This window comes from Mytilus galloprovincialis, chromosome 10, assembly GCF_965363235.1.
Source record: "Mytilus galloprovincialis chromosome 10, xbMytGall1.hap1.1, whole genome shotgun sequence".
In the NCBI taxonomy this organism is placed as follows: Eukaryota; Metazoa; Mollusca; class Bivalvia; order Mytilida; family Mytilidae; genus Mytilus; species Mytilus galloprovincialis.
In genome coordinates this window covers 22739811-22755381 of record NC_134847.1, presented here as the reverse complement: position 1 = coordinate 22755381, position 15571 = coordinate 22739811, and positions in this window count along the sequence as shown.

The window sequence follows — 15571 nt, the reverse complement described above, 5'->3', positions numbered from 1 at the left end:
ATTTGGATTGATTATCTCCCCTTAATACATTATACACAAAGTATAACCTACCGTTACCTCAAACCTGACATTATAAAACAATTTTTTTGTTGACTACCTATGATGTCATTTGATTCATTATCTCCCCTTAATACATTATACACAAAGTATAACCTACCTTTACCTCAAACCTGACAGTATAATTTTTTTTTTATTGTTCACCACCTATGAAGTCATTTGGATTGATTATCTCCCCTTAATACATTATACACAAAGTATAACCTACCATTACCTCAAACCTGACAGTATAAAACAAATCTATTGTTCAACCCCTATGAAGTGATTTGGATTGATTATCTCCCCTTAATACATTATACACAAAGTATAACCTACCGTTACCTCAAACATGACAGTACAATTTTTTTTTATTGTTCACCACCTATGAAGTCATTTGGATGATTATCTCCCCTTAATACATTATACACAATGTATAACCTACCATTACCTCAAACCTGACAGTATAAAACAAATTATATTGTTCACCCCCTATGAAGTCATTTGGATTGATTATCTCCCCTTAATATATTATACACAAAGTATAACCTACCGTTACCTCAAACCTGCCAGTATAAAACAATTTTTTGTGTTCACCCCCTATGAAGTGATTTGGATTGATTATCTCCCCTTAATACATTATACACAAAGTATAACCTACCGTTACCTCAAACATGACAGTATAAAACAAATTATATTGTTCACCCCCTATGAAGTCATTTGGATTGATTATCTCCCCTTAATATATTATACACAAAGTATAACCTACTGTTACCTCAAACCTGACAGTATAAAACAATTTTTGTGTTCACCCCCTATGAAGTGATTTGGATTGATTATCTCCCCTTAATACATTATACACAAAGTATAACCTACCGTTACCTCAAACATGACAGTATAATTTTTTTTTATTGTTCACCACCTATGAAGTCATTTGGATTGATTATCTCCCCTTAATACTTTAAACACAAAGTATAACCTACCATTACCTCAAACCTGACAGTATAAAACAAATTATATTGTTCATCCCCTTTGAAGTCATTTGGATTGATTATCTTCCCTTAATATATTATACACAAAGTATAACCTACCGCTACCTCAAACATGACAGTATAAAACAAATCTTTATTGCTCACCCCCTATGAAGTCAGTTGGATTAATTATCTCCCCTTAATACATTATACACAAAGCATAACCTTCCATTACCTCAAACCTGACAGTATAAAAAAAATCTTTATTGTTCACAGCCTATGAACTCATTTGGATTGATTATCTCCCATTAATATGTTATACACAAAGTATAACCTACCGTTACCTCAAACCTGACAGTAGAAAACAAATCTTTATTGTTCACCCCCTATGAAGTGATTTGGATTGATTATCTCCCCTTAATACATTATACACAAAGTATAACCTACCGTTACCTCAAACATAACAGTATAATTTTTTTTTATTGTTCACCACCTATGAAGTCATTTGGATTGATTATCTCCCCTTAATACATTATACACAAAGTATAACCTACCATTACCTCAAACCTGACAGTATAAAACAAATTATATTGTTCACCCCCTATGAAGTCATTTGGATTGATTATCTCCCCTTAATATATTATACACAAAGTATAACCTACTGTTACCTCAAACCTGACAGTATCTAACTATTTTTGTGTTCACCCACTATGAAGTGATTTGGATTGATTATCTCCCGTTAATACATTATACACAAAGTATAACCTACCATTACCTCAAACCTGACAGTATCAAACAAATTATATTGTTCACCTTCTATGAAGTCATTTGGATTGATTATCTCTCCTTAATATATTATACACAAAGTATAACCTACCGTTACCTCAAACCTGACAGTATAAAACAATTTTTGTGTACACCCCTATGAAGTCATTTGGATTGATTATCTCCCCTTAATACATTATACACAAAGTATAACCTACCTTTACCTCAAACCTGACAGTATAATTTTTTTTTTATTGTTCACCACCTATGAAGTCATTTGGATTGATTATCTCCCCTTAATACATTATACACAAAGTATAACCTACCATTATTTCAAACCTGACAGTATAAAACAAATCTTTATTGTTCAACCCCTATGAAGTGATTTGGATTGATTATCTCCCCTTAATACATTATACACAAAGTATAACCTACCGTTACCTCAAACATGACAGTATAATTTTTTTTTATTGTTCACCACCTATGAAGTCATTTGGATGATTATCTCCCCTTAATACATTATACACAAAGTATAACCTACCATTACCTCAAACCTGACAGTATAAAACAAATTATATTGTTCACCCCCTATGAAGTCATTTGGATTGATTATCTCCCCTTAATATATTATACACAAAGTATAACCTACCGTTACCTCAAACATGACAGTATAAAACAAATTATATTGTTCACCCCCTATGAAGTCATTTGGATTGATTATCTCCCCTTAATATATTATACACAAAGTATAACCTACTGTTACCTCAAACCTGACAGTATAAAACAATTTTTGTGTTCACCCCCTATGAAGTCATTTGGATTGATTATCTCCCCTTAATACATTAAACACAAAGTATAACCTACCAGTACGTCAAACCTGACAGTATAAAACAAATTATATTGTTCACCCCCTTTGAAGTCATTTGGATTGATTATCTCCCCTTAATATATTATACACAAAGTATAACCTACCGCTACCTCAAACATGACAGTATAAAACAAATCTTTATTGCTCACCCCCTATGAAGTCAGTTGGATTGATTATCTCCCATTAATATATTATAAACAAAGTATAACCTACCGTTACCTCAAACCTGACAGTAGAAAACAAATCTTTATTGTTCACCCCCTATAAAGTGATTTGGATTGATTATCTCCCCTTAATACATTATACACAAAGTATAACCTACCGTTACCTCAAACATAACAGTATAATTTTTTTTTATTGTTCACCACCTATGAAGTCATTTGGATTGATTATCTCCCCTTAATACATTATACACAAAGTATAACCTACCATTACCTCAAACCTGATAGTATAAAACAAATTATATTGTTCACCCCCTATGAAGTCATTTGGATTGATTATCTCCCCTTAATATATTATACACAAAGTATAACCTACTGTTACCTCAAACCTGACAGTATCTAACTATTTTTGTGTTCACCCACTATGAAGTGATTTGGATTGATTATCTCCCGTTAATACATTATACACAAAGTATAACCTACCATTACCTCAAACCTGACAGTATCAAACATATTATATTGTTCACCTTCTATGAAGTCATTTGGATTGATTATCTCCCCTTAATATATTATACACAAAGTATAACCTACCGTTACCTCAAACCTGACAGTATAAAACAATTTTTGTGTACACCCCAATGAAGTCATTTGGATTGATTATCTCCCCTTAATACATTATACACAAAGTATAACCTACCGCTACCTCAAACATGACAGTATAAAACAAATCTTTATTGTTCACCCCCTATGAAGTCAGTTGGATTAATTATCTACCCTTAATAGATTATACACAAAGTATAACCTTCCGTTACCTCAAACCTGACAGTATAAAACAAATTTTTATTGTTCACCCACTATGAAATCATTTGGATTGATTATCTCCCCTTAATACATTATACACAAAGTATAACCTACCGTTACCTCAAACATGACAGTATAAAACAAATTATATTGTTCACCCCCTATGAAGTCATTTGGATTGATTATCTCCCCTTAATATATTATACACAAAGTATAACCTACTGTTACCTCAAACCTGACAGTATAAAACAATTTTTGTGTTCACCCCCTATGAAGTCATTTGGATTGATTATCTCCCCTTAATACATTAAACACAAAGTATAACCTACCAGTACGTCAAACCTGACAGTATAAAACAAATTATATTGTTCACCCCCTTTGAAGTCATTTGGATTGATTATCTCCCCTTAATATATTATACACAAAGTATAACCTACCGCTACCTCAAACATGACAGTATAAAACAAATCTTTATTGCTCACCCCCTATGAAGTCAGTTGGATTGATTATCTCCCATTAATATATTATAAACAAAGTATAACCTACCGTTACCTCAAACCTGACAGTAGAAAACAAATCTTTATTGTTCACCCCCTATAAAGTGATTTGGATTGATTATCTCCCCTTAATACATTATACACAAAGTATAACCTACCGTTACCTCAAACATAACAGTATAATTTTTTTTTATTGTTCACCACCTATGAAGTCATTTGGATTGATTATCTCCCCTTAATACATTATACACAAAGTATAACCTACCATTACCTCAAACCTGATAGTATAAAACAAATTATATTGTTCACCCCCTATGAAGTCATTTGGATTGATTATCTCCCCTTAATATATTATACACAAAGTATAACCTACTGTTACCTCAAACCTGACAGTATCTAACTATTTTTGTGTTCACCCACTATGAAGTGATTTGGATTGATTATCTCCCGTTAATACATTATACACAAAGTATAACCTACCATTACCTCAAACCTGACAGTATCAAACATATTATATTGTTCACCTTCTATGAAGTCATTTGGATTGATTATCTCCCCTTAATATATTATACACAAAGTATAACCTACCGTTACCTCAAACCTGACAGTATAAAACAATTTTTGTGTACACCCCAATGAAGTCATTTGGATTGATTATCTCCCCTTAATACATTATACACAAAGTATAACCTACCGCTACCTCAAACATGACAGTATAAAACAAATCTTTATTGTTCACCCCCTATGAAGTCAGTTGGATTAATTATCTACCCTTAATAGATTATACACAAAGTATAACCTTCCGTTACCTCAAACCTGACAGTATAAAACAAATTTTTATTGTTCACCCACTATGAAATCATTTGGATTGATTATCTCCCCTTAATACATTATACACAAAGTATAACCTACTGTTACCTCAAACCTTACAGTATAAAACAAATCTTTATTGTTCACAGCCTATGAAGTCATTTGGATTGATTATCTCCCCTTAATACATTATACACAAAGTATAACCTACCGTTACCTCAAACATGACAGTATAAAACAAATCTTTATTATTCAGCCCCTATGAAGTCATTTGGATTGATTATCTCCCCTTAATACATTATACACAAAGTATAACCTACCGTTACCTCAAACATGACAGTATAAAACAAATCTTTATTATTCAGCCCCTATGAAGTCATTTGGATTGATTATCTCCCCTTAATACATTATACACAAAGTATAACCTACCGTTACCTCAAACATGACAGTATAAAACAAATCTTTATTGTTCACCCCCTATGAAGTCATTTGGATTGATTATCTCCCCTTGATACATTATACACAAAGTAAAGCCTACCGTTACCTCAAACCTGACAATATAAAACAAATCTTTATTGCTCACCCCCTATGAAGTCATTTGGATTGATTATCTCCCCTTAATACATTATACACAAAGTATAACTTACCGTTACCTCAAACATGACAGTATAAAACAAATCTTTATTGTTCACCCCCTATGAAGTCATTTGGATTGATCATCTCCCCTTAATACATTATACACAAAGTATAACCTACCGTTACCTCAAACATGACAGTATAAAATAAATCTTTATTGTTCAACCCTGATATGAAGTCATTTGGATTGATCCTCTACCCTTAATACATTATACACAAAGTATAACCTACCATTACCTCAAACCTTGCAGTATAAAACAAATCTTTATTGTTCACCGCCTATATGAAGTCATTTGGATTGATCCTCTACCCTTAATACATTATACACAAAGTATAACCTACCATTACCTCAAACCTGCCAGTATAAAACAAATCTTTATTGTTCACCGCCTATGAAGTCATTTGGATTGATTATCTCCCCTTAATACATTATACACAAAGTATAACCTACCGTTACCTCAAACCTGACAGTATAAAACAATTTTTTTGTTGACTACCTATGATGTCATTTGATTCATTATCTCCCCTTAATACATTATACACAAAGTATAACCTACCGTTACCTCAAACATGACAGTATAAAACAAATCTTTATTATTCAGCCCCTATGAAGTCATTTGGATTGATTATCTCCCCTTAATACATTATACACAAAGTATAACCTACGGTTACCTCAAACATGACAGTATAAAACAAATCTTTATTATTCAGCCCCTATGAAGTCATTTGGATTGATTATCTCCCCTTAATACATTATACACAAAGTATAACCTACCGTTACCTCAAACATGACAGTATAAAACAAATCTTTATTATTCAGCCCCTATGAAGTCATTTGGATTGATTATCTCCCCTTAATACATTATACACAAAGTATAACCTACCGTTACCTCAAACATGACAGTATAAAACAAATCTTTATTGTTCACCCCCTATGAAGTCATTTGGATTGATTATCTCCCCTTAATACATTATACACACCCCTTAATACATTAGACACAAAGTATAACCTACCGTTACCTCAAACAGGACAGTATAAAATAAATCTTTATTGTTTAACCCTTATATGAAGTCATTTGGATTGATCCTCTACCCTTAATACATTATACACAAAGTATAACCTACCATTACCTCAAACCTTGCAGTATAAAACAAATCTTTATTGTTCACCGCCTATGAAGTCATTTGGATTGATTATCTCCCCTTAAAACATTATACACAAAGTATAACCTACCGTTACCTCAAACCTGACAGTATAAAACAATTTTTTTGTTGACTACCTATGCAGTCATTTGGATTGATTATCTCCTCTTAATACATTATACACAAAGTATAACCTACCGCTACCTCAAACATGACAGTATAAAACAATTTTTTTGTTGACTACCTATGATGTCATTTGATTCATTATCTCCCCTTAATACATTATACACAAAGTATAACCTACCGTTACCTTTAACATGACAGTATAATTTTTTTTTTATTGTTCACCACCTATGAAGTCATTTGCATTGATTATCTCCCCTTAATATATTATACAAAAAGTATAACCTACCATTACCTCAAATACATTATACACAAAGTATAACCTTCCGTTACCTCAAACCTGACAGTATAAAACAAATCTTTATTGTTCACCCCCTATGAAATCATTTGGATTGATGATCTCCCCTTAATACATTATACACAAAGTATAACCTACTGTTACCTCAAACCTGACAGTATAAAACAAATCTTTATTGTTCACCCCTATGAAGTTATTTGGATTGATTATCTCCCCTTAATACATTATACACAAAGTATAACCTACCATTACCTCAAACCTGACAGTATAAAACAAATGTTTATTGTTCACCGCCTATGAAGTCATTTGGATTGATTATCTCCCCTTAAAACATTATACACAAAGTATAACCTACCGTTACCTCACATCTGACAGTATAAAACAATTTTTGTGTTCACCCCCTATGAAGTCATTTGGATTGATTATCTCCCCTTAATACATTAAACACAAAGTACTGTATAACCTACCGCTACCTCAAACATGACAGTATAAAACAAATCTTTATTGTTCACCCCCTATGAAGTCAGTTGGATTAATCATCTCCCCTTAATACATTATACACAAAGTATAACCTTCCGTTACCTCAAACCTGACAGTATAAAACAAATCTTTATTGTTCACCCCCTATAAAATCATTTGGATTGATGATCTCCCCTTAATACATTATACACAAAGTATAACCTACTGTTACCTCAAACCTGACAGTATAAAACAAATCTTTATTGTTCACCCGCTATGAAGTCATTTGGATTGATTATCTCCCCTTAATACATTATACACAAAGTATAACTTACTGTTACCTCAAACATGACAGTATAAAACAAATCTTTATTGTTCACCCGCTATATAGTCATTTGGATTGATTATCTCCCCTTAATACATTATACACAAAGTATAACCTACCGTTACCTCAAACATGACAGTATAATTTTTTTTTATTGTTTACCACCTATGAAGTTATTTGGATTGATTATCTCCCCTTAATACATTATACAGAAAGTATAACCTACCATTACCTCAAACCTGACAGTATAAAACAAATGTTTATTGTTCACCGCCTATGAAGTCATTTGGATTGATTATCCCCCCTTGATATATTATACAAAAAGTATAACCTACTGTTACCTCAAACCTGACAGTATAAAACAATTTTTGTGTTCACCCCCTATGCAGTCATTTGGATTGATTATCTCCCCTTAATACATTATACACAAAGTATAACCTACCGCTACCTCAAACATGACAGTATAAAAAAATCTTTATTGTTCAACCCCTATGAAGTCAGTTGGATTGATTATCTCCCCTTAATACATTATACACAAAGTATAACCTACCGTTACCTCAAACCTGACAGTATAAAACAGTTTTTTTGTTGACTACCTATGATGTCATTTGATTCATTATCTCCCCTTAATACATTATACACAAAGTATAACCTACCGTTACCTCAAACATGAGAGTATAATTTTTTTTTATTGTTCACAACCTATGAAGTCATTTGGATTGATTATCTCCCCTTAATACATTATACACAATATATAACCTTCCGTTACCTCAAACCTGACAGTATAAAACAAATCTTTATTGTTCACCCCTTATGAAATCATTTGGATTGATTATCTCCCCTTAATACATTATACAGAAAGTATAACCTACCATTACCTCAAACCTGACAGTATAAAACAAATGTTTATTGTTCACCGCCTATGAAGTCATTTGGATTGATTATCCCCCCTTGATATATTATACAAAAAGTATAACCTACTGTTACCTCAAACCTGACAGTATAAAACAATTTTTGTGTTCACCCCCTATGCAGTCATTTGGATTGATTATCTCCCCTTAATACATTATACACAAAGTATAACCTACCGCTACCTCAAACATGACATTATAAAAAAATCTTTATTGTTCAACCCCTATGAAGTCAGTTGGATTGATTATCTCCCCTTAATACATTATACACAAAGTATAACCTACCGTTACCTCAAACCTGACAGTATAAAACAGTTTTTTTGTTGACTACCTATGATGTCATTTGATTCATTATCTCCCCTTAATACATTATACACAAAGTATAACCTACCGTTACCTCAAACATGAGAGTATAATTTTTTTTTATTGTTCACAACCTATGAAGTCATTTGGATTGATTATCTCCCCTTAATACATTATACACAATATATAACCTTCCGTTACCTCAAACCTGACAGTATAAAACAAATCTTTATTGTTCACCCCCTATGAAATCATTTGGATTGATTATCTCCCCTTAATACATTATACACAAAGTATAACCTACTGTTACCTCAAACCTGACAGTATAAAACAAATCTTTATTGTTCACCCCCTATTAAGTCATTTGGATTGATTATCTCCCCTTAATACATTATACACAAAGTATAACCTACCGTTACCTCAAACATGACAGTATAAAACAAATTTTTATTGTTCACCCCCATATGAAGTCATTTGGATTGATTATCTCCCCTTAATACATTATACACAAAGTATAACCTACCGTTACCTCAAACCTGACAGTATAAAACAGTTTTTTTGTTGACTACCTATGATGTCATTTGATTCATTCTCTCCCCTTAATACATTATACACAAAGTATAACCTACCGTTACCTCAAACCTGACAGTATAAAACAAATCTTTATTGTTCACCTCCTATGAAGTCATTTGGATTAATTATCTCCCCTTAATACATTATACACAAAGTATAACCTACCATTACCTCAAAGATTACAGTATAAAACCAATCTTTTTGTTCACCCCTTATGAAGTCAATTGGATTGATTATCTCCCTTTAATACATTATACACAAAGTATAACCTATCGTTACCTCAAACCTGAGAGTATAAAACAAATCTTTATTGTTCAACCCCTATATGAAGTCATTTGGATTGATTCTACCCTAAATACATTATACACAAAGTATAACCTACCATTACCTCAAACCTGGCAGTATAAAACATTTTTTTGTTCACCCCCTATGAAGTCATTTGGATTGATTATCTCCCCTTAATACATTATACACAAAGTATATATTACCTACCATTACCTCAAACCTGACAGTATAAAACCAATCTTTATTGTTCACCACCAATGAAGTCATTTGAATTGATTATCTCCCCTAAATACATTATACACAAAGTATATATAACTTACCATTACCTCAAACCTGACAGTATAAAACAAATCTTTATTGTTCACCACCTATGAAGTGATTTGGATTGATTATCTCCCCTTAATACATTATATACAAAGTATAACCTACCGTTACCTCAAACCTGACAGTATGAAACAAATCTTTTTTCTTCACCCCTGATGAACTCATTTGGATTAATTACCTCCCCTTAATACATTATACACAAAGTATAACCTTCCGTTACCTCAAACCTGACAGTATAAAACAATCTTTTTGTTCACTACATATGAAGTTATTTGGATTGAGTCTCTCCCCTTAATACATTATACACAAAGTATAACCTACCATTACCTCAAACCTGACAGTATGAAACAAATCTTTTTTCTTCACCCCTGATGAACTCATTTGGATTAATTACCTCCCCTTAATACATTATACACAAAGTATAACCTACCATTACCTCAAACATAACAGTATAGAACCAATTTTTTGTACACCCTCTATGAAGTCAATTGGATTGATTATCTCCCCTTAATACATTATACACAAAGTATAACCTACCGTTACCTCAAACCTGACAGTATAAAACAAATCTTTATTGTTCACCCCCTATGAAGTTATTTGGATTGATTATCTCCCCTTAGTACTGTGACAATTAACCCCCAGGGCATATATTTTTACAGAGGATGACCTTGAGGTCACTCCAATGTCTTGCTATGGCTTAAATTTCCATCATGCATAAAAAAATTTGTTTCGGTATTTCTGTTCAGAGATGCAACTAATCGTCGGACCCGTCGGACCTAAGGGGCAGAATTTATGCAGGTCCGGCAAAACTCGTAGCTGTGCAGGACCTGATGGCCGGCAATATTTAAGTCCGCTTGGGTCCGCCAAAACTGAAATCCCCGTCGGCCCCGGCAGAGTATTTTGTTTATAAAATTGCGATCATCTTTAATAAAAGTAAATGTCCTGTTCCCCCGCATTTTCTAACTCCGGGAACCAGTATTTCCGCCCAGTAATAGTCTTTCGTACCTTGTCAAACTCGCCCCGAACAATTCTCCGTATTTCCGTCATGTTTTTTGTTTTAGAAATTCGCTCTCTAGGAAGGAGGTCAATTAAGCATAGTTGATAAGTTCAGGAAATATGTCATGGCCGATAAAATTTGTAAGTGGGTCGAAACCCGGTAAAAGACCAAACCAGTCACCTATTCAAGTTGATAAAGCTGTAAAGCGGTCTTTGTACGACTATGAGTCAGATTTTGAATTTGAACAGAATGAAACTACCAATGACTATCTTGTTTCCAAGTACTCTTGTGAAGAATAACTTTTAATCAGATCAATATTATGTAATGTATTATTCAATAAACTACAATTGTTATGAATCACAGGTTATTTTAAAATAATAATAATATCAACAAAATCAAAATTAACGTTTGTTCAATAGCATAATTTCATTTGATTTTTGAGTGAAAATATGGGTCTGGCAAAACTTGGTACCCTGTAGGCCCCATTGTCTGACAGGAAAAAAAAACTGTTTGCATCTCTGTCTGTTTCTTTATTTTAACAATTATGTAAGTTACAAAAAAAATAATTCATATAGACTTCGTCCCCATTCACAGGCCTGCCTCATATTATATAAATAGATGATACATGCAACCGTAATATTAATATGGGGACGAAGTCTCCTATTACAGTAGAAAATTCAAGAAAAAAAAAAAAAAACGGGGAAAATATCCCAAATTTTTCATTGTACTAATGAACTCAAAATCGTTCAATTTTTTTTTTTTGTTGCGTTTTTTAATTTCTGAATCTGCGCAGAACACATAACTCTAATTCCTTCTTCCGGTCTTGTTGTCGTGAGACTTTGATTAGTCTAGTAAAATATAGGAACTCAAGGAACAATACCAATATTTCGTTTTTAATCATTCTTTGTCTTTGGTATGAATAAACGTTACCTGATGCATTGCATTTCTTTGTTTACATTGAACATGACGGCATAACTTAAATAACGTCACAAGTAAAATCCCTAACAACAGAACCAAAATCGGAAACGTTACGGTATTTCGTTTCTTTTTTTTAACAAATATTTAAGTTACAAAAAAATTAATTTAAACAAACTTCATCCCCATTCACAGGTAATGCCTGCCTCATATTATAATATATAACAACAAACTCATGGACTATTATTATACACAATATGATAGTTATTACGGTGAGGTTGAATTTCCTGTCATTTATTCATCATCCAAGCACGAACTTGTATCAGAAATCATCCACAAGAACCTGCGGACATCTGATGTTCAGTACTTCAGTACTTTGATTTTATATTTTTATTTAGTCCAAATAATTATGACGTCTTGAAAGGCTATTATAATTTTTTTCGAAGTAAGGTGTCAAAGAAAAAAATTATAATAGCCTTTCAAGACGTCATAATTATTTGGACTAATTTTTATTATGCTGTAAATATGTTTTTTCCTTGTTATAGATAAGGTATATGTTTAAAATTGTTGATAATGTTATTTATTCTATACATTTTATGAGTGATAAGTTCCTATGATAATAAGACTTTACTGTTTGTTTATTGTTTATAGAAGAGATATTTTCATAAATTATTCCAAGTCAGGAATGTTTTCATTTTTGCATAAATTGATAAACATCAAGATTTTGTTAAAATTACTTTCCATATTTTTATGTTTATCTAGTCATTGCAAATGCTTTAAGAATTGTGTTTGTTTATAAACTTGTACCAACAAATGGGAAGAAAATGAGGAATATTGTGATATTCAGATTTTTGAAACTTGTTAATTTTTGAGAAAGTTCCCGTACTTTTTCATCTGAAACTTTTTCGGGATCACTTTAGACATACTTTCTGTCAGTTTTGGACAATGACAGCCAAACTTACTTATATACACTCTTTTTTAAATTCGAATTGAGTTCTAGAATTTACTTTTCCCCACTGAAGGTTATGCATTTTGCTTAAACTTGTCGATCTTCGTTTCTGTTACAGACAGTGCTCATGTGTCGCCATTACCAGATTACCTCAGATGAAAGGCTAGCGATTTCATTGGTTGATTAAAAGAATAAAGTATTTTACCTTAATTTTTGTGGAAACTGTTATAGAAATGTTTTATTTTACGAGTAATGTTAGAAAATGTAAAAGTTTATATTTTAATAATTTTGTATTCTTTGTCGTTTCAACTTGATAAAGAATGGAGCTTTTTGATTGGCTATCAATGCAAGAAGAGGCACTTAAGGGTAGATCTATCGTGCATGCCGCTGTGCGATACTACCAGTAGAAGCACAGATACACTTAAAGGTTATGACCCTCTTCATAAATGTATGTACCCAACCCAAAAACAACTAGCAAGGAGGCAATTGTGCATCAAGTCAATGAATAGTATAACAGTGGTTTATTGAAGTAAAACAATCATGATAAAATTTTAATACGATCTAGGATGCAGGTGATTCAAGATTCAAGATTCATAGTTTTATTTAGAGTCGATATTCAATAAACTACATAACACAAGCTCTAGTTAGTTCAGATAATCATGCCGTCTTCTGAGGGTATTTTTATATTTGGATTTTTTTAGTTCCCTCATTGACGCAGGAGGGCGTCCAATTTTTTTTATAAAATAGCCGCCCAAGGCGTCATAATTATTTGGACTTAAGCTCTAGTGAGCTTTTCAAATCGACCTAATAACAAATTTCAATACACACACACAATACTGACAATACACACATACAAAAGTCATGAAAAACAACAGGCAATTTTAAACATATAATGCATAGTAAGATATCATAAATTACATATATAAGTTAAAAGCATATAGTACACTTAAAACATAGCACAAGTTAATAATAAGATTGCACAAATCATATAGTCACACAAAAAAATAAAATTAAAATAAAACAGGCATAAACACTATATGCATGCACTGCACTGGCATGAGCTGTTACCTGGATTCCATGTTTGTACCAATTTTTTGAATTAGTCAAAAGATGTTTCTATTCGACAATGGTCGGTAGCTTATTCCAGATTTTTGCAGCATTATAGCGAAACGATCTTAAGCCATACTTATTACTTCGAACTCTTGGGAGTACTGCTGTTTCATGTGATCTTAAATCATACTTGTTCTATCATATATAAGTGAGTGGCTGGATATTCATATGAAAAAGGATGAACTGTTAAATAAAGGTAAAAAAGGTATCAGTGCCTACTGGATTGAGCGAATAACATCTCTAGCTAAGCTCTATACCGGCCTTCGATACCTTAACAGTGATATAATCATGCCAGGAAAAATACATCCAATATTACGAATCAAGCACAAATCTCCAAGAGATAGCAAGAGAGTACCTACCAAGATCAAACTATTAACTGGAACGTATATGCTACAACCTTTAAGATATAAGATAGACAAAGAATCAAGGAACTGAAGATCATTGTATAGCCTGTGACTGTAAAGAATTAAGAGACATTATAACATTTGCTTATAGAATGTGAAGCGTGGGATTACCTGCGAGATCCATGCAATACTACAAACAATTAAGAACCTACTAACCACAAATGGGAATGTGCGTGAAGAAGATCTCACATGTGAAATGACAATTTAAGTATTAATGGACATTACAAAAATACAAAAGATATTCAGAGTCACATCTGACCTGATGTCTCAAATAGAATCCCAACCAAGAAGACTAGTGTTCCTCATACACAACGCACGATATCAACTGGTGATGAAAGACCAAGCAACGAAAAAGGCTGTCTGAGAGTGGATGTTAGGATGGGAGGGGCAGCAATGTAAAATTTAAACAAACTGCATTTAAAAAAAAAATAGTCTACTTAATACTATTCTTAACAGTATAATCCTTCTTATTAAATCTTAAGAGTTTCAGTTCATAACTATTCTGTGAATTAACTGAAAATAGTTGTAAAAACATCATCTTTCTATTTAATACACAGTGAATAAATTAGAGTCAAATTAACTTTAAAGATATATAAAGGCGAATTCCTTAAGGTCAAAGACCAAAAATCTTGTCTTTTTTCATTTTGTGAATTATCTAAAAAGTGAATATGTGACCTAATCTGTAAATGTTATCACATTTTAAATATCAGTAGACCAAAAAAAAAAATATAAAAAAATATATATATATATATATACATTTATATATACATGTATAAAAAATAACTGGTCAAAGTAAAACTCATAAAAAGTTCTAACTTTGCATGTAAAAAGTCTTAAAAACTGTAAACTTCCAATGTAAAAGTTAAAATAAAACCTGTAAACATCCCTTGTAAAAAACACATAGAGACAT